At 45.0% G+C, this 18,784-nt stretch overlaps 1 protein-coding gene across 1 annotated transcript in view; it reads left to right on the plus strand.

Annotated features, from left to right (window-relative positions):
• Nucleotides 1–18,784, plus strand: part of LOC135378441 (G-protein coupled receptor dmsr-1-like) — a 455,353-nt gene that overhangs the window by 182,290 nt on the left and 254,279 nt on the right. Inside the window, exon 3 of the mRNA XM_064611482.1 lies at nt 17,974–18,015. The gene's annotated coding sequence lies outside the window, so the exon portion shown is untranslated. The remainder of the gene's footprint in view (nt 1–17,973; nt 18,016–18,784) is intronic.

Genomic DNA, 18,784 nt, shown 5'->3' on the forward strand with positions numbered 1-18,784 from the left:
TCACACACTCCTCTCTTTTGTTTCCTTCAAACCAGAGTTTTTCTTCCCCGACACAGATTTCTCCTTTTCCCCTGTCTCTTATCTGAACGCAAGCGCCTTGTCTTGAAACAGATTAGCACTCCTCTCCCTCACTGGGCAGAAGGGAAATATTCTCCTGGTTTCAGACAGGATCCGCGACTTTTGTCTTTGTTATTTTCCCACCCAAGTACGTTGCCATTCGATGTGACATTCGACGTGCCATTTCGTTGAGCGTAAACAACACTTCGCCGTACAGGTTGCTGTTTAAAGGAGCGATGACGGGCTCGGAAAAAATACCCGTCTGGAGGAGTAGTCATTAGGATTACAACCTCTGCTCTGGGGGTACAAATTCGCACAAATATTACCAGTTCAGCGTAGTTTCTTTATGCGGTTGTATTTGGCGCCGCCCACCCCGCGTTTGGCGTAGAGCCGACGACCAGCCGCGTTGCTTTCTCACTGTAGCAGATGATTCTCGACAGCCAATACAAGTGCTGCATGGTCTGACGTTAGAACACGTCAGAAGTAGCCGGGAGAAACCACCGCCGCTGCGCGTACTCTTGCAAACTAATTCTCTGAGGAAATGCGCGCTTCCCCAGAGGAAATATTCTGCGTGACTGCTCCTGAAGGTTTACGTTCACATCCCGCGGTAACAAAAATCGACAGGGTGCTTTATTGTTATCGTTAACCGATTTTTTAAGCTATGGGCCACACTGACGGCACTTTTACGGCCGGGTCGCGCGGCCAGGCGGACACCCTGTGGGAAAGCGCATGCAACTATTGGACGACTAATAGACCTCTCCCTGTTTGTAAACAATTGACGTCATAGTGTTCGACAGCGCCACAAATTTGGTAGGGTTCCGGGACATTTGATTGAACGCCGTTTGGTCGAAAGCCGTTTGATCGAACGCAGGACATTTGGTCGAAAACCATTTGATCGAACGCCGTTTGATCGAAACGGCAGCGGTCGTTTGATCGATTTTTTTAATTGGTTCACTTGGAGTGTCGAAAATGACAAAAAAAGACAAGGAAAAAAAAAGCTGCAGTTCTAAATGCAGTTATCCTAAGGAACATTTAACTTTGTGTAATCTGCTTCCCCGTAAACACATTCCTCATGCTAACCCACTTTTTAGTGTCCAAAAAGCAGTACCAGGGCCAGGGTTGTTCACCGTTAACCCGTTGGACAACCGAATAGGTTTTTCCGCTCTGACACATAGTGAGTAAACATGCTGTACTTGTCAATCCCCCAACCCTTTGTGAGATAATAATAGACGTCAAGTATTAAACATTTTGGCAAATGAATTAAAAAATAAGTAAATGGCATTTTTGATGATTTATTCCCGCCGAATGTGAACAACTTTTAACAGTGGATTATTGTTTGTAATCAAGTGACCACTGTATAGGAGAAAGAGCAGTTTCAGTTTATTTACTTTTCGCCAATGTGCAAGTGAGCCTAAATTTAGTTGCAACAGACATGTAACCGAAGAAGTCCTTCGAAACTTAGACAAGATTATAGGGCAGCAGATCTTTGTACGTTCTCTATTTCTTCGGATACCGTACATGTGAAGTGATTCGAGGCTGCAGATGCATACTCTAAGGTCGAACTATGGTTTTACATGCTGTTAATTTAATATCTCTCGTTGTACCATGGCGAAATTTCGTTCTTAGCACCCACAGACTTCGAGTGACTTTGCACATATGACTATCCCGTTTCAGACCGTTCCCTTTAAATATGTCCCAGCAATAAGAAGGGTGCCCAGAACAAGGATAGACTACCGGCTGCTCTCAACCTGGGGCAGCTTTCTTCAATATGTGTCCTACTGATTCGTAAATGACAAACGCCTGCAACTAACCAGTAGTCTCCCCTCTTCGGCTGCAAAAAGCAAAAAAAAAAGAAGAAGAAGAAATAAAAAAAGGCAGAGGTCACTGATTGCCTGCTCCGTGTGCTCGAGTCAAAAGTTACAGAAAAAGTGGTGCGGACAACACAGTGCATGCAGCTTTGAATTCCCTACGAACAAACGTCTTTCAAACAAACGGCGTCGATCAACCGGCTTTCGATCAAACGGCTTCGATCAAACGGCGTTGGACCAAATGGGCGGACACCATTTGGTAGAGTTCAACTACGCTCGAAGCTAGATGTGAACAAGGTCGCACCCCAAGGCCACGGTCTTGAGGGGATTACGATGGTCCTTGAAAGGGACACCACCTTCGGTCCTATTTTTCTTTCAATGGCCCGGTCAACACACTATTGTAAATTTGACGTAGAAAAAACGTTGGATAACAACGAAATGAATGTTGAATCGACGATGAAAGCGAACGTGAAATCATGATGTCAAATGTCCGCTCGAAACACGTCAATTTAACAAGTGCCGATCAACGTAAATTTAACGTATATGAAATGTAGTTTATATGTGAATACAACGTACCAGACTGTACGACATGAGAGCATAAAATAAACAGCTCTTTACAACGTTTCTCCCACGCTGCCATGACGGCAAAAATTACACGTTCAATGTAATTTTACCTTTATTTTAGTATATCCCCTTAACACTTTAAATGTCCATTTAGATATCCCAAGTCTGGTACAAAAATAATTTCGCAGGAAAGTGGGGAACAGAATCACTTTATTAACCAAAGCACATATGGCATAGGTGTTGACTTGAATTTGCTATAGCCCTCGTGTTTATCTTCTGCACTATTGGCTTGTGGTTGTGCTGGATCCTCTGCTTATCTGTACACGTAGGCACGTTGCATCTGTAAAAAATCGTGAAGTGCCAACTGATGAGCTGATCATGACTGTGTCAAGACGACTTTGTGGTTATTTATGTTTGCAAATCACACAGCGTCCGTTTATATAAATCATGATCACAATATCGCCACCTTATGGAAATAAGAAGGATCGTCGATGTTACTCACCAGTATAATTAGGTCGTGTCCTGCCTGCTAGCAAGGCAACTGCAGCCTCTGGTCCCTTGTTGCCTTATGAACGGCTACCGATTTCATTGTTCCTTCGTGTTTTCCCATCTCTGGAACCCACCGGCCAAGTAAGAAGTTCCGCCGTGGAAGAACAGTGACAAAAACGACACAGACGTGATACAGACATATCAACGTTAGAGAATATTTCGATTTACGCATCATTCTTACCTGTAGCGCATTAGATGGTAAATGATTCCAAGCTTGCTCAAAGAGACACTTTCCGAGTCCTAAAAGAACATGTAAGATGAAAACTACAGTGAATCAACCACAAATTAAAAGTAGCACACGCACGATAATGTGCCCACAAGCATAGCCAGGATCGTTTCCACTTTCATGAACTCGGTGGGTTGAATTGTCTGGAAGAACAATAGTGTCTGAAACGAACGCTAATAAACAAAGACACCACTGCTGTTTACCTGTATAGACTGTGGCCGCATGTGGTGCATCCGTTACCTACGAGGGATACCCACTCAACCTGTGCTGGAGTTGTTCGCGCTGGAAATTACAGCACTCCTCTAAGGCATCGAGACGCCGTCACGTCCCTTAACTCCATCCCCCAGCGGCTTCTCGAACAGTTTGAAATTAACCGCTCCAACTGCGCAACGGGCAACGGGCTAGGGCATCACGTGATTCTTCCTTCTGCGCCTGAGGAAAAAATAGGCCTTCTGCGCAGCTTTCTCCTGTGACTGCCGGGCACCACGCTGGCGGTGGTACGGTGGCTACGGTGGTGCACTGGGTCTCAGACGGCAGGGGGGCAGGGTTAAGAAGATGGGGTGAAGGCGGATGGCGGAGAAAAGGGGGCTCAAATGCCCAAACTTTTATTTTTCCTTGAAATGAATGGAATTTGATTATAGGTAGGGTTTTCAAGATGCTCTGAATTTGATAAAATACCCGTGTCTGGATTACTGGGTGAGCACTTACTGGCTTCCCATCAGCTGTATGTTTCCGACGTATGGAATTACTACCATATTAATATTTTCTTTGTACGATCTTTTGCAATGTTAACAGTAGCAGAATCACGCAAAAGCAACCTTGGTAAAGCGCTGTTGAACGGCTTGTGCGGCAGATCCATGAGCCTGCTGTTTGCTAAAGGCATGAGGCAAAATTTTCGCAAAAGCAACGTTGTATATTCGACGTCTGTCCTTCTGTGACTTTCCATCACCGTTATCGACGCTGTTTTCACGTATGACAATCTACTGTTAATTTGTGTGCAACAACTCCACGTTATATTCACGTAAAAGATTTGACATGCTGAATTAACTACGTAAAATCAGCGCGGAACCAATGTTCGCATTTTGCGTTCTACAATGTTCAGCAATATTCAACGTTAATTCTGCATTCTACCAACAATGTGTGTTGACTAGGGGGAGGCAGCGAAGAAGTGCCCGTTCATGGAACCCAGCCCTCTCCTTCCGATTTGTTTCGGTTTCAGTCTGTCTACCAACGTCATGATGACGTTTCTCTGGTAGAGGTTCATTGCATAAAATCCCTTAATGAAGTTTTTAATTGTGTTTTTTGGGGGCAAATGTGAGACAGCGAAATTGGAGGCAACCATGATTTACAACCACCCTCTTCTAAAAATCCTGAATCGAGCACGTACTTTCAGTTATAGATCGCCAAACTTTGGAATGCAAATGAGCTGAAACCAGAACTAGGCACTTCTCGGGCGCAGAAACGACACCGCTTCGGCTTATCTGGACCGGAAAGCGGTCTAACTGACCATCAGATCAGAGCCTACTCTAATCAGCTCCATCGCTACAACACACGTCGCTCCCTTTGTGCTCGAGAAGTGCGTGGTTTGGTTTCGGTTCAATTGCATACCAAAATTTGGCGCTTTATATATCAAAGTACGGACTCGTTTCAGGATATTTGAAAAAGAGGGTGGATTCAAATAATGACTGGCTCCAATACAGCTATCTCGCATTTCCCCGAAAACATCTCATCAATAATTTAGTTATTGAATTTTAGGTAATTATAGTCATGCAGTAGTTGCATACATTTTGCGACCGCATGTCCGCCTGGCCGCATGACCCACCTGGGAAAGCAAGTTAGCTCTCGTAGTTTTATTACAAACATTCTGTGAAAGAAGACGCCCAGTGAAAAGATGCCCAGTACAAATGTTCGTGGTGCCTTCCGTGCTCCTTTAAGGCTTATGCGTTTGCAGAACATATAGAAGAAAGTGCGTATGCGAGTCGATGAATTGCAAAGCCTCTGCTCTCCTGAGTCCCGGTTTCACCAACGTCAGTTAACACTTAAACCCATATTAGACCTCCCTAATCTTGGTGTTAATCATCAACCCTGCGTTGCCTATAGACTGTATGCGACTCTGTCTGACGGGAAATATCGCTATCCCGGATTGGTAAAACAGAGTAAATGATTAACACCAAGTTTAGGGAGGTCTAATATCGGTGTAAGCGTTAACTGACGCTGGTGGAACCGGCCCTGAGAAAATCAAAAACAAGTATTGTACATAGAACGTCCCATGTACGAACTATCAGGGCAAGTGAAAGTGTGATTCTTGGGGTTTGTCAAATGATCCATATCAGTTTTTTTGTTGTTGTTGTCGCGCTTTTTGGCTCATCGTACCAAGGAAATATTTTTTATTTATTGTGTATAATTGAGTATACGTTAAAGGGGCACTAAAGGAGTAGGTGTTTTTGGGTCTCATGGGCTACTGAAACCACTCACATGCTGTAGTCAATGCTCATTAGTTCGAATATACTCGTACTGCAACGCAGGAAGTACAGTTACGAGCTATTTTGCGATGCGCGCCCACTGTGAGGTGTGTGGAACGAGGAGTTTCACGTGGAAATCACGAATGAATACGTCAGAATGATGAAATATCCCATCTGCCAATGAACATGACGTGTGGATTTGTAACAAGAATCGTTCCACTTGAAATCCTATTTTTGCCACGAACAGCGTTGTAGAACATACGGTAGAAGAGAATGACTGCGCAGTCACACAGCACTAGGGCTCGGGATCTAACACGTTTTTCCGATTTTCGTTTAAAATGTTTCCGTTTAAACGTTGTATACGCCGTTTAGATTAACGTATAGTCTGGAAAACATTTCCTTGTGAAACGTTAAAACGTTTTGTTTAATGCGAAACGTTTAAACGTTTTGTAATGCGAAACGTTTAAGCGTTTTGTTAAAATGAAGCGGTTGAACGTTATGTCAAGGTGTAGCGTTTAAACGTCTTGTTAATAAGAAACGCAAGGCCTTTCAAAACGGATAGCTATTTAAGCAACTTCTTATCTATATTAATGAGAAACATGGACGCGCCAGGCATTACGGGGACAGAGACAGAAGTTGTCCCCGTTATGCCTGGCGCGTCCATGGTTCCCATCAGTAATTACCAACTATGCCAGTTTTTCACTGTCTTATAAGTAGCTTATTACTTCATATTAGGCTTTTAAGCAACCCTATTTGTGTTCATTTTCGTCGTACATTTCATTATGAACCGACGTGTTTCATTACAGTTTGAAACATGTCGAGCTCGTAATGGCGGTGATGACGTTTGAATCATTTGGGTAGTTTATACTAAAAATTCCGTATTTATCTTCTATACGCGAGTAGTATTTTGGTGAAAAGACCAACGTGGAAGGTTGTGACCGTGAGCGACTACTTTAGCCTGAAGCATGTAACCTGCTCTTTCCTACTGGTTCCCACTATTGCACTCTGGAACCAGAACATTTGCTAATTACGCGTTAAGAACCAATCACTGTTCCGAATGATATCATTCTTGCGCCAGAGTGGGAAAAAAGGGATGATCACGACTTTTGTGGCATCATGCACTGACGCGAATTCCCACAAAGAGCCGTACACCTCCCGTTATGAACAAATTGGGATAGAGAAAAGGATAACACCCAGGATTGTAATTCTGCCGGACGATGTCGATGAGATAAAGCCCCGTTTTTGGAGTGTGAGTGATCCCAATGCCATGAGTGCACGCGGAGCGGAGTTCGGTGTACGCTGCGAACGTGGTCGAGGCAACACTCTATTAACCACCAAGAAACGGAATAAAATGCGCCCTGCGCTGTGACTGGACTGTTCTTTATTAAACATAAGACGATCACAAATCAGCGGGACAAAGTAGCATGCCACTTTAACGATACCCTGCACTGTCTTTCAAGGAAAGTAAGCTGTAGTGTTTAGAGGAGGAAAAAAAATAACGAAAATTTGCAGTTCACTTCTTCCTTATAATAATATCACCCTCGTGGTCATCGTAACATATACAGATAAAGAACAATAACGGACGGTGTTTAACCCACATGTGATCTATCGCTTATAGCAACCAAAAAAGAAAAAAAAAGGAACGTTTCCTGAAAAGAAAAAAAAAAACGTTTACGTACGTATTCGTACCGTGACACGTTTTATGTAAAAGAAAACGATTAAACGTTTCCTAGGAAAACGTTCATATACGTATACATGCCGCTGTACGTTTATGCAAACGAAAACGTTTAAACGTATCCTGGCAAAACGTTTAAATAGGTATACGTGCTGTTGAACACAACACGTTTTAACGTGTTTGATGAAAACGTTTAATCTGTGAAACGTGTTACAAAACGCGTTTCTTAAGAAAACGTTCAAACATTTCGACGTTTAAACGTTTAATAGAGAGCTCTATACAGCACCACTGGTGCACCTGTCCCAAAAACTGCTCAGCTTCTGGTGCGCACGCATATGCAATCTGTCCTGTACTGCTCAGCTCGCAGTTGGTACACTCTTAACTCGGTACCCTTTAGTAAAGGGTAAAAAATCGCAATATTTTACCCTCTATTTCAGAAGCTACCAGGTACTCTCTGAGCAGTACCTTTTATAAAAGTTACAAGGAAACCCACTAATTAGAGGTTACGGCCTTCAATCCAGCACCTGCCCGTAAAGGTTACGCCAACGTGCGGCTTTTTATACAGGATGTTTATTTTTATTCGCAAGAGAGTAGCGCTCATTTGGCAGGTGGGTTATGTGAATTTTTGCTAATTAATCGATCCGTATAGTTACAAACACATGCTTCAGGAAATGTCGGAAATGTTTGTAACTACGGATGGGTTAATTTGCGAAAATTAACATAACCCACCTGTCAAATGAGCGCGAGTCACACCTGTCAAATGAGGTGTGATGGGAATAAAAACAAACACCCTGTGCGTGGGATATGGACAGACCTTTACAGAACACACCAAGGTCCCAAAATGAACCAACAGAAAAGGAGATCTTGAACATATGTATATTACAAAAACAGAAGTCTGTCGAGAGGTGACACATTATGCACAAGTGCGATTCTGATGTCAGGAGAAACCATGGTCGCTTTACCATGTATGTGGAAAAAAGAACTATCTTCTAACTGAGAAGCAATACATAAACGTGCGAGGAAGCCAGCGAGTCAAAACAACTGACCTATGTTTGCTAAGCTGAACAGACCCAACGAAATGGAGAATTGCAGCAGAAAAAAATTTATTCCACATTCGTGTTGCAGAGGCGAGCGCAAATTGCAATACAGTATTACATAAAACGCACACAACCTTGAGGAATATGAGTGTACAGTAACGCAGGGGACACTACCTTACTGCGTTATCAGCGTTGGAGGCGCTCTGGGACGAGTTTGTGAGGTACTGCATTGCGCTGGTGACGGTATGTGAACCTGCATGTGGGATCCTGGGAACAAAAGTTTGGGCAATGAGAGTAACATTTACGGAACCATTCAAATCCGTACAAAGCACAAGCTATAAAGCAGCATAAATGCGGGAAGGCGTTCACTCCGCGATTGAGTCTTAGAATATCGTAAGAATACAACAAGTAGGAAGCTGCGAATTATATATCTCGACGCAGCTCGCAAAATGCAAGTAAGAGCAGAAAAGTAGCAAGCGTTAGTGGCGTTCATATGCAGGACCGCAAAACGCTTGCCATAATCACAACAAACATGCGCTAAGAGCTCTTACTATCAAATTAAGCACGTACCCAGCACAAAATGTACACTTACCCAGTGTATGAAGTGTGTGAATTAGGGCTGCGGTGGTGACGTTCGTTTTCGGTTATATATTCTTTGCAATCTTCGCACTCACTACACTTTCCCCTGAGAACACCGAAAATATGCTTGTTTGCTAGCGACATCTAGCTTTTCCGTTGTTCCTGACGATACTATGATAAACGCGAGGAAAACCACTGATTAAAACAGATTACACTTGTTAACGGACGGACGACGAGCGTCAAGCGTTTCAAGGAAGCCGCTCTCAGTGTGGATAGACCTAGACCAGGCTCGGCTACGCAGCGAAATCGGAAATCTTGGTGGTTGCGGCATTGACAATGGTTTTCCACCCTTTAGAAAGAAACATACTATCAGTATTCCAGACTGCGACCTTATAATCTGTGTTCATACAGCATTGATAACATGTAGTCGACGTATAGATGACGCTGAAACAGATAAAAAATAACAGCGTAGATTCGCAACTGTCGTCTCGAATGGGAGGCTGAAGCGTGGCATTATGCTGAAAAACAGAGGGAAAACAAACGATAAGCAACTAACAAAGAAATTATCGTTGGAGATTTCGCTTAGAAGTTACAGTGTCGGAGTAGAGGGTACATTTATAAGTTACAACAAGCTGTTTTTGTTTTTTCCGAGATGTAACTTCTATTCGTGTTGTAAAGACATGACCTTGGTCGCTTTTAACCTCTAAATGTACGTTACAGTGGTGTAACCTATAAGAAATCTCGAAATCTACGTCTATATAGAAGTTACATCTTTCTAAAAGTTACAAGAAAAGGTACGGGTTTAAGAGTGTAGCTCTGGCTGCTGCTACAGAAGATGCGTCCCTGTAAGGTGTGCCTTTAGGTGTCGCTGCGAAGTCGGAGCTCCCCTCGTTTGGCGTTGACTGGACAAAGAAATCCAGGAAGGGGACGTTCCCGGAATATATTCCCTGTGACAATTGGGTGCGCTGCAGGTGACGTGCCTTTGACGTTTTTTCGCCGATTCGGAGGAAGGAAAGAGGAACCTCCGAATCGGCGCTTTTCTTCACGTTTTAATTACGAACGGATGAACCCCGTTCCTTCTGCGTTACTCTCATGTTGACGGGGTCTTCCATACCACGAAGACATTTTGTTGCACTTTAGTACCCCTTCAAACGGACGGTCGCATCCGGAAACCCACCTACGAAACCGATACCACTATGTTCGGCATCGGCCGACGATCTACTTGGTTAATTTTTCTTCTATCCGAAAAGTGCTTAGATATGAAATTTACGAATGTCGAAGATCAGCGCTGCTTCCGCAGCTGCAGAGGCTCCGGCTGCGTCACCTCACTCGCTAACCGGAGCAGCGAGAGGACGGCGCTTAGAGGAGAGAGGCGCCGTCCAGACGCCCGGTAACTCTGTGAGACGGCGGCACTGTCGCGGCATTCCTTTTCTCAAGGTCGCGCCCTCATTGGTCCTCAGGAAGTGACGTTTTCGCGTTTTTTCAGAGAGCGAGATCCGGCATACTCTCAACATCCAGCGTCTGCTCTTGTCACGTATTCCATCGAATAACAGTCGAACGACGCCACTATTTCGCGTGGGATTTTCGATACCGTGATCAGGGGTTCACGAGGAATGAAATGACACTTCGAAATCGACTGGAACGGATGCGATCGTCCCTTTAAGAGCCCACTTGGTGATCTGCATAACGGAGGGGGCGCTGACATATTACATAAACATAGCAGCACAATCAGAGACGGTCTACATCGAACTCGTTGCGGTGTCGGAGACACGTATCTATGCGGCTGACGAATGGGCGAAGACGCCTCGCGCAAGCGTGCAATTGCTCCGACGTTGCTCTTCAAAAATGGCTTATTTCCTTCATGGAGAGCACGTTGGCCCGTTCCGCAGATACGCCTCGATGCATTTTGACGTTTCGCCGATGATCTCACGTTGTGTGTACAGAGTTGCCATGCAGACTATGAGAGTGGAGTGCTCAGCACATCGTTCGTGATCAATGACCGTGAGTGTTGATTGGTCAAACGGAAGCGTCGTTCGTGCCATGAACGCGTGCATCTGAACAACCTGTTGTACAACAACAGAGTCCAGGCAGAATCTGTAGCGTACCTACAACGTAGCGAATGGGCAGTGTTAACTAAACATTAGGTCGTAAACTTGAGGTCACGGCTGTAAGGAACTGCAGTAGCTAGGTGAAGGCTTAATTGTGTCGGACGCTGCAATACGGCAACGGCTACACGGAACATCGAGTTGGTTGGTGGATTTGGATACATTCGCAACCGATGCTCCTTACAATTTTGATCAAGTTTTCGATCCTCTCCTGTACGTGCTGCTTCGTTTTATGAATACCCACGTTTGCAATACATCGTCAATCTGCGGTAAACAGCGCCACTGATAGCGCTTTTGTGGTACGTGATTCCTGGTATTTCCTTCTGGTTTACTCGCAGAGTTTACTCGCTCCAGCATCCGTTTCTGTCGAGAAGTATTCTCTTCCCATTTGTTAAAATTCAAAGCTTATCGCTAAATGCAGCCTGAAATTCAGTTTTACCGGAAGTTAACAAGTGTGCAGGGCCGATTGCGTCTGTTGTGGAGAGCATCCCGTTCGTTTCTGCGTTCGACAGTAGGCAGTTCGGAGGTCACCGAATTTTGGGAACTCGGCTCCTTGTGCATCTCTGTTTCTCCCCGAAGGCTTTATTGCTGGCATGAGCTCAATTAGTTTCTCTTTACTGCATTAGCAAGGTCTTAAATGTGCCCTTCTGACAGGGGTATTACTCAATCCCGCGCGTGCAACGGCACAGCAATATATGGAATGTCCAAAATGTCCACGGTCAGTGCCTTTTAGCCTTCGATGCCCCTCATGATCGCCGCGCTGAACGTGGCGTGAGTTATAAAATAACATTCGCAAATCGTGACTCACAGGGTGTCGACATATTCTTACGTGCATCTTTACGTGAAGCAGTCACGCGAGGACTAATCTTACATCAGAGGGCGCCCTGCGAAAACATGTGCTGCAAGCACATGTCACGCCCTCGTACACGCTATAGTTCAACATACGTTGCGGCGGAAGTAGCAGGGGTGTAGCAAGGAAGTCGAATATTTAGTCGAGCGTTTTAGTACATCGGAATCACTCCAAAAAACGACACAGGGAGCTGTCAAATCAAAGAGGAACAGCAATGTGATGTCCGTCAGTTCAAAGGACTAAGAGGATTGCCTTATCATGATCTCGAAAACGTTTCTTCAACACCTTTGGGTCTCCAAAAGCTCTCTAATGAGCTGTCGGTGCAGAAGCTTAACTTCGTCTAGTTTTTAGTGACTGCGCGAAATATTTTCGTAGCTGCTGCCCTCGCTTAATCTGACTATGTCCAGGGTTACCATAACAGTTACTTTGAACTCAGCTAAGAGCTAATTACTCCCCCTTGAGCTTTACGGGCAGCCGTTTCACTCCCTTGACGTTGTCCTTAGCAGTTTCCGGCTTTTGCGCAGTAAGACACCTGCGCCTCCCATTGAGACAATACTCCCTGATTGCGTTTTTGGTAGTTCTCGAGATAATAGACACTTTCAGCTGAATATCTTTACGCCTCACTTCGGTTACCGTTCTGAGCCGAGCCATAACGGATTGGTGCGCAGAAAGCAGTCTTTAGTGAAGGGCCTCACTCGTCTACTCCGGCGTAGCCGGGAGACAAGACCAAGAGAAACGTGAACCAAAATTAAAGAAAGTGAATTAAACAAACATATATGGTTTCTGAATGGAAGAAATAAATTATCACGTTCTGCAATATGTTACATGACAGCGCCTTTGCTCATAGAATCAGCAGCCTTCCTCGAACGAGCATTCATCGTGCTGGCAGTGGACATATTTTAGGGAGCTTTGCATAGGCCGTACATATACTTTCCATAGACTCCGCATAACACGCGACAGCTGTCCGGTTAGCTCAACGACGAGCGGATGGAAGTGTTGCTTCGGCAAGCCGTTCCCAGTTCGGCATGCGCAGTCGCGCTGTCACCCGTTTGTTGAGCAGAGCGAGGCGTAAATACGGTCACCTAAAACTGTCCAATGTCCAGCCGCTTTATCTCCGTCGCATCTTCGTCGAGAAGGGGCTTGATTACGTCGCCGTAAAACCGACACCGGATGTGCATATCATATGAGGTATATGTCATGTCATGTCATGTGATCATCATCACTATACAGGGTGTCCCAGAAAACGTGTCATTGAATTATAATAAAAAAAACTACGCCGCCTAGAATCATGCGGCCAACAGCATTTGTTCTCATTAGGTTTTTGCCACCTCCTAATGTGAATGTCATGTACTCCAAGTTTAATTATGTAAATATTTGCGAACTGAACTCGGAAATTTGCCAAGTAAAGGTCACTTTTTTACCCCACCAATATGAAGAGCGTGCCGAATTCACTCAAATTCATGATAATTCACAGTGATATTCACGAGCTATCCCATCGGAAAAAATAGCCAAATATCATGCTTTTCGGAGCACCGAACCATAGCGCGCGATGACTTTTTGAGCGCAATCGCTCTCAGTGCGACGAAAGGAGGTTCCGAAGCCAGCCCACAGAGGGATAGTAGAAAAGGTAACAGTTCCTAAAATTGGGAGAGGAAAAGCACTATCCCAGCGAAAGTCGGACGTGACAAGCCGTGCCTGTTTTATCTCTTTCTGCGATGTCGGCGAGGGCTGGGTTTCCAACCTCCTTTCGTCGCAACCTATTCTGTGCGACCTCCGTAGAGCATGATGTTCGGCTGTTTTTTTCCGATGGGATAGATCCTGAATATCCCTGTCAATTATCGTTAATTTGACTATATTAGATACGCTCTTCATATTGGTGGGGTAAAAAAGTGACCTTTACTAGGCAAATTTCCGACTTAAGCTCACAAAAGTTTACATAATTAAAGTTACGTTACACGACATTCACATGAGGAGGAGACAAAAACCCAGTAAGAACAAATGCCATTGACCGCATGACTCTAGGTGGTGTAGTTTTTTTTATTATAATTCAATGACACGTTTTCTGGGACACCCTGTATATCATTTGGTGTTGTGGTTCAGTTATCCACTTTCCTTCCAGAAAGGTCCTACTGAATAAAATTGTGAATGCGTCATGCACACTTAACTCACGTTTGATCGCGAACGACCAGATGCGAGATCGTGTATTGAGAGCGACGCCATCTTGTACACTTTTTAATTTTCGTTAGGTCGGAGACACCAGAGTTCAAGCTATTATTTTCACGATACTTGCCGTTTCTGGGCACTTCTATCAACCATTGAATTAAGTATTACTCCATGCATGTCAACCGATCACAGTGCACTTGCGGTGAACACAACACATGTTGTGCACTGAATCCCTTCAAAGATCTAGCAGTTTGTGTAAGAACTAAATAAGATCATCACCACTTCAGTCGACACAGGCTCACGAACTCAGTTTACAGATTCAGTTTAGCTCGGTTCCGGTGCTCAGTAAATGAATTCATTTTTACGTCGAACGTCGCCTGAGTGGAAGCGCCTTCCCGGAAGCATCGCATCGGTCATTGATATCAAAGAGTTCAATAAAGGTCTGTGTGGCTACTTTCATGCTTAAATCATCTGGAGTGATGATGTTCCGAAAGCGTCCGAAGTAAAATTTAAAAGTTAGGAGTTTTATTTCATTAATGACCGTAAGTAAACGAGAAGTATCTCAGGAATAATCACTGAAAAGGAAGCTTTTCGATAACACGATCTGTTTACAAATTTTCAGCCGAGGGATCTTCCACCCAGGCGCCCGATCATGTCCCATACTTTTCACACATTTGCCGCCGCATGTAGTAGATATATAGTTTCGAAGCCCCCAAGCGCGAGCAGCGGAACGCTTCCTTTCAAAAACACTACTGCAGGTACATCTGTGAGTAATACGAGCAACAATATCGATGAGGCAAATGAAGTCACGCGGACTATTCTTAGACCGGTCAAAGGCAGGTTCTATAGCGCCTCGAATCCCATGAACTATAGGATACAAGGCTTTTATTAACGTACAGGTTGTTGAAGAGACAAAAATACAAACCTACCTTCGGCTGAAATATTCCTGAAATGGTGGCAAACAGGGAAACCACACCTTCCAGGGACAAATATGCACGGATGCCTCAAACATGCAAATAACCTAATTATGTCTGTTCAGTTGACTAATGTAAAGGGCCCGCGTGCTCTCACGGGTTATTGCACAAGACATCGAAACAATCGAAGATTGAGCTCAGGCGAAGGATGGAATGCATTTTCCATCGGTTAGTGTTTATTGCGTGCTATGTTTTTGAATACTAATTTCGTACATGGAACGGAATTTTGCATATGCTTTTAGGTCGCTGCCACAATGAAACGCAAGCCTTAGATACCACAAGAAATTTCATACTTTCGTTCCTTCTAGCCATTTCCGTAGACCGCAACCACGCACGAAACGCGAAACCGATGTCACCGTTTTATCGATTGCCTGTAGAAAGAGCAATTTTTCGAACTTCCCGGAACTAGCACTGGATAAGGAAAAGAAACGCATGACGCAAGATGCAATGCACTCTTTCACTTCTGTGGTAAATAGAGACTCGCTTGTAACTACGTCAACGGGCTGTCAAATGAAACGGAATCGGTGCAAGAACATGCCACACGGCTTTGTCCTGTCAACGAGACTTCTGGTCCCGCGCTTTCCTCTCCGCGTCATTTATCATGGCGAAGACGAATATTCACAGCCTGGCTTGCTCTTACCCATTCTGCGATAACATCAAGTTCAGTTGTACGGTCGCAGTGGGATCTCATTTATGCAGCTCTCATTTTACTTACGAGAAAGAGGTGACGAATGTGATGCGCATTGGCCATGTCTGCAACGCAAATGAGAAGTCCTAACATATTGTACAAATCAACGTCGAAAGCTGTGCATTTGTGAAATGTATCACCACTGGAAAACTCTTTTTTGCTTAAACGGCTTGTGGTACCACGTTTGGTAGTTAATACAGCTGCGTTCGCAGTCAGCTACACGCTACACTAATGAGTAATAATGATTGTTATTCTACGTAAGGTGGTTAATGGGATACAGGCACTTGAACGCACTTTGCCGATATCTTCTTTGCGACTATGCTACGAGCAGGCCATTACCGTTCACTTCGAGAGTTCTTCTGAGTCATTGGGTCGATCCGTCAAAACAAGGCACGTCATCAAAGCGCTAGCATTACTGTTTCATCGATACGGGGTGGGTGCCTCGTCTGAGACTTTCCTATACAGTGATTATGATGCTGTGGCTGTAGAACACTTTAGTCTATCGCGTGCTCTCAACAGGAATACGTGTGTTCCGTGGTTCTGTTCGTGTTCCTGCAACAACGCACGACCAGCGGCATGGCCGAGCCGGCTAAGGCGTCCCGCTCGTTGGTGGTAGCCAAGGTCGTGCTGAAAACTGGGAGGTGGTGGGTTCGAATCCTACCACCGGCTGTGCTGTCTGAGGTTTTCCCTGGGTTTCCAAAAGACTTTTCAGACGAATGTCGGCACAGTTCCCCCTGAAGTCGGCCCAGGACGCATACTAATCCCCCTGTCCCGCACTCCTTCCTGCTGGCCTCTCTGCGTCTGCCCACATCTGTACGCCGCAAATAGCCACAGTTGCTTCGCGGCGCTAACACGGAATAAAAAAAAAAACAACGCGGAGGAGCAGGTCGACATTGCTGATACCAACATATCCTCACCACCAACACTGAGCGATGGCACCAGGGAGCTTTTACAATACCCATTGCTTTTCACACACAAGTTACACATTTCAGGTCAGCTGCCCGCAACAGCTGGCAGATTCACTCGGTAAGTGGAACCTTGTTCGGTAGTGGTATCTTCAAAATCGTCCGTTCTGAATACTTTGACGGAATACCTTCCTCGGCTATTCTGTTCGAGAGTTTTCATGGGTTTTCCCGCAGCCATTCTACACGTTGGGGCACAGTTCACCCTGACATTGGTGCAGAACATGTACCGTAATTTCGTGCCGATAACGTGCATCACAGATAACGCGCACCAACTGAAAACTAGAGTACCGAATATAAAGCGCCCCGGAGCACAGCACAGTCAAGCTCAGCCAGTGCGTACGCTCAGGAAACGAAGAAGCATCACGATGTTATGAATTCTCACATGATAATAATTCGTGGTAAGTCGTGATTTTACAACTAACCGGTCGTTGTAGTGCAGAAAATGTTACACTGGCACGAGCGTGTATGTTACACTGTTAGCTTCATTAAACGTGTGCCTCGTTGTCTCACACGTGTCTTGTGTCTCTCGGTGCTGTGTTGGTTCTTAGTTCGTTGCTACACTGAACCCACTTCGGCACACTACCCTGCGCTGCATGAAAAGGACCAGCGGAATCCGCCACGATCATCAGTACAGTGTATCGTTGATGATGATGATTGGGAGTTTTGTGGCGCAACGACAACACAGTGTATCGTGCGCCCGCATCCCACCACATAGTGCACCGTATTCAACGTGCAGCGCGGAAGACGGTGGAGCTTACCCTCCATCCAAGCTGGTCGTGCCTTCGGCCGAGTTCGAAGCGGCAATCCAGGGATCAAAGCATGCTGCCGCAACAGAAAATACCGCGAATAACGCGTACCGCCGAATAACACTAGCGGCATGCGCCGGAAATGTTGGTACTTACCCCGCTGTCTCCCTCTCTTTTTGCTTATAGCCACAGTAGTGCTTCGTGGCACTTTGCGTATATACATTTGTCCACAGAAATCTTATAAAGCGGTTGACAACCAATACATCAGTCCATTATGAGTCACGGTGAACTATCACAATAGGACGTTCGACGTGCTCTGCATTACGAATGTTCACTACAGACATTTGTTTGTAATCCAAACGGTATAGCGTAATGTCGTCGTCATGCTAATAACTGGTAGACAACGCCGGGAGCTCAATGAGTTTGCGATGAACTGAATGATATTGAACTGAATGAAATGATGTTTTCTCAAGTGTTCAATCTCGATATGTTTGTCTAACGTGTTCTATTCTGTTCACATTTCAGGTGAGAAACCACTCAGCAGACTCACCGTCAGTCATGGCATGGGCAAGTAGTTTTATATCACCTTTCCAGTCAGCAGGTACGCAGGACGAATCTAGGTGTTCGTACAAACCCTATTGAAGGGACCCCTCAGGTCTAATGTGTTATGGGACTGAGAGGTCCTCTCAGCCTGATAGGACCTCTCAGCCTGATGGACCTCTCAGGCTGAGAGGACCCCTCAGATTGACAGGACCTCCCAGAACCTGATGCCCAGATTCAACATGGGAACATCAGTGTCCAATTTTGTCGTCTACACTGCACCTGTCGTCGGAGCGGTACAATCATACAGTGCTATGATACACGAGAGACAGAAACAGACATGTGCATGTCACAAAACTCCACATATATTGAGTTCCTTCGATTGTACAGATGCACTCAAGGCATCCACGCTGCTATCAGATTATCTAACAGATATTTCAAATGTCTTGCAGAATTGTGAATATCTAATATGTGTTGAAGGATCGCCCGCAAGAAACTACACGAAACGGTAAATAGCAGCAACAGAAACTAGATTGAGCACTTACATGTCTACGAAAGCATACAGTCATCATCAGCAGATGCTGTCGTATTCTATAAAGCGTGAACATATGGGACACATATTCACAATGTCCGTACAGCGACGACGAAAAATATTCTTGGAGAACTCAGCTTCTCGGTGATCATACTAGTCTGTTTTACGTACACCTCGCGATGCACCGCGACGCACCGTCCAGTTTGCCTTGCTTGCGTAATACCCAAAACGCACTGTCGCACACGATCGGAATCGACCCGCAAT

The sequence above is a fragment of the Ornithodoros turicata genome, chromosome 1, assembly GCF_037126465.1.
Source record: "Ornithodoros turicata isolate Travis chromosome 1, ASM3712646v1, whole genome shotgun sequence".
Lineage (NCBI taxonomy): Eukaryota > Metazoa > Arthropoda > Arachnida > Ixodida > Argasidae > Ornithodoros > Ornithodoros turicata.